Raw genomic sequence first — 2,500 nt, 5'->3', positions numbered from 1 at the left:
GGTGGATAGCGCGCAGGACTCGTAATTCTGTGGCGCGGGTTCGATTCCCGCACGAGGCAGAAACAAATGAGCAAAGTTTCTTTCACCCTGAATGCCCCTGTTATTAAATAGGTACCTGGGAGTTAGTCAGCTGTCACGGGCTGCTTCCTGGTGTGTGTGTGTGTGTGTGTGTGTGTGTGGTGTGGGGAAAAAAAGTAGTTAGTAAACAGTTGATTGACAGTTGAGAGGCGGGCCAAAAGAGCAAAGCTCAACCCCCGCAAAACACAACTAGGTGAACACAACTAGGTGAACACACACACACACACACACACACACACACCCCCACACACACACACACACACACACACACACACACACACACACACACACACACACACAGACACACACACACACACACACACACACACACACACACACACACACACGCACACACACACACAGACACACACACACACACACACACACACACACACACACACACACACACACACACACATACACACACACACACACACACACACGGGGCAGGTCAAAGGTCACCTCCATGGTTCCTGAACAGGTTTCATTAGTGTTTGTTTTTCACTGTTGGACGGCCGTGATATTTACGGCTTGAACGGTTGGGCAATTCAATAGTTTTATTGCTACGTGGATGAAAAGCCTCTCTCCCATTGTCTGCCTTTAGTAGAAGTAGCAGTCGTAGTAGTAGGAGCAAGAAAGTAGCAAGTAGTAGCAGTAGTTAATGTAGTGATGAGACAGACTCCCGTCCCATCGAGAGGCTCCACGATTCTCGGCTCTAAAAGCTTGATTTAGGGACCGTCCTTTTTTTCCCCTGTCAGTATCAGTCTCTGACGGGTAGCAACTCCATGACGGGAACTCTCTGTAATTTACTGTCTGCTACTTCCATAGTTCGTCCAGTTCTGTTCGAAGATCAGTCACCGTCTTGGGTACACACAAACAGGATAGGATAAGATTGGATAGGATAAGATAAGATAGGATACGTCACCGTCTTGGGTACACACAAACAGGATAGGATAAGATTGGATAGGATAAGATAAGATAGGATACGTCACCGTCCTGGGTACATACAAACAGGATAGGATAAGATTGGATAGGATAAGATAAGATAGGATACGTCACCGTCCTGGGTACATACAAACAGGATAGGATAAGATTGGATAGGATAAGATAAGATAGAATACGTCACCGTCCTGGGTACATACAAACAGGATAAGGATAAGATAGGATTGTGTTGTTGTGAAGGTGCTGTCGTCAGCTCCCTGAGGCTAGACTTTTGCCGGGAAGAATCATCTATCCTAAATCTATCCATCTATCCTAAATCTCCATCACCTGGCCCAAAGCTTTTGGAAGTTCCTGTGCTTCCCTCGCTATGCTTGCGAGTGTGATAGTGAGAAAGAAGTAAAGTTGAGAAGCTGCGGATGTCTCAAGCTTTACGTAAGCTGGGGTCTGCATTCTCCTTTCTCTCTCTCTCTCTCTCTCTCTCTCTCTCTCTCTCTCTCTCTCTCTCTCTCTCTCTCTCTCTCTCTCTCTCTCTCTCTCTCTCTCTCTCTCTTTCTCTCTCTCTCTCTCGCGATTTTTTCTTTTGTGACCTCTAGGATCAAAGAATTTATCCAGCTGAGGAAATTCAATATCTCCTCCTCTGCTCTTCTATCTGTTCTGAAAATGGCATCGATGTATTTATAATACATTAGAAGAACTAGGGAGGAGGGGTATTGTTTCGGATTGTTTTCGAAGACACTGTCTACAACAATCTCTTCCGCAGCTGAGGACACTGAGGACACTGAGGACACTGAGGACACTGTACAGCAGTATCCCTTCAGTGGAGACCTCAGCCTCCAGGGAGGACATGCTTGCCCCTCTGGATAATGGTAAATGGTGATTAATATCATTATGATGGTGACTGAGATCGATTAAATAATGGTAATAATAGTGACGGTGAAATGGGGGGTGATAATGGTGGTACAGCTTGATGGTGGCGGCGGTGATGGTAGCGGCTCAGAGCGAAGGTGATGGTGGTGGTGATAGTGAGGTGATGGTGCTGCAAGGTCGACCTCTCAACACTTCACTAACTTTCACCATCCCAGACCGTGGAGATTACCAGCAGCTCCTCTGTCCATGAGGACTGTAATGGTGAATGTGTAAGACAGAATTATCTATCACCATATTTTCATTATCAGTCGGTGGCTGGTGGCACTGTCTGTGGCTGGTGGCACTGTCTGTGGCTGGTGGCACTGTCAGTGGCTGGTGGCACTGTCAGTGGCTGGTGGCACTGTCTGTGGCTGGTGGCACTGTCAGTGGCTGGTGGCACTGTCAGTGGCTGGTGGCACTGTCTGTGGCTGGTGGCACTGTCTGTGGCTGGTGGCACTGTCTGTGGCTGGTGGCACTGTCTGTGGCTGGTGGCACTGTCAGTGGCTGGTGGCACTGTCAGTGGCTAGTGGCACTGTCTGTGGCTAGTGGCACAGTCAGTGGCTGGTGGTACAGT

The sequence above is a fragment of the Procambarus clarkii genome, chromosome 42 (assembly GCF_040958095.1).
Source record: "Procambarus clarkii isolate CNS0578487 chromosome 42, FALCON_Pclarkii_2.0, whole genome shotgun sequence".
NCBI lineage: Eukaryota > Metazoa > Arthropoda > Malacostraca > Decapoda > Cambaridae > Procambarus > Procambarus clarkii.
Note: the sequence above shows the minus strand (reverse complement) of the source record.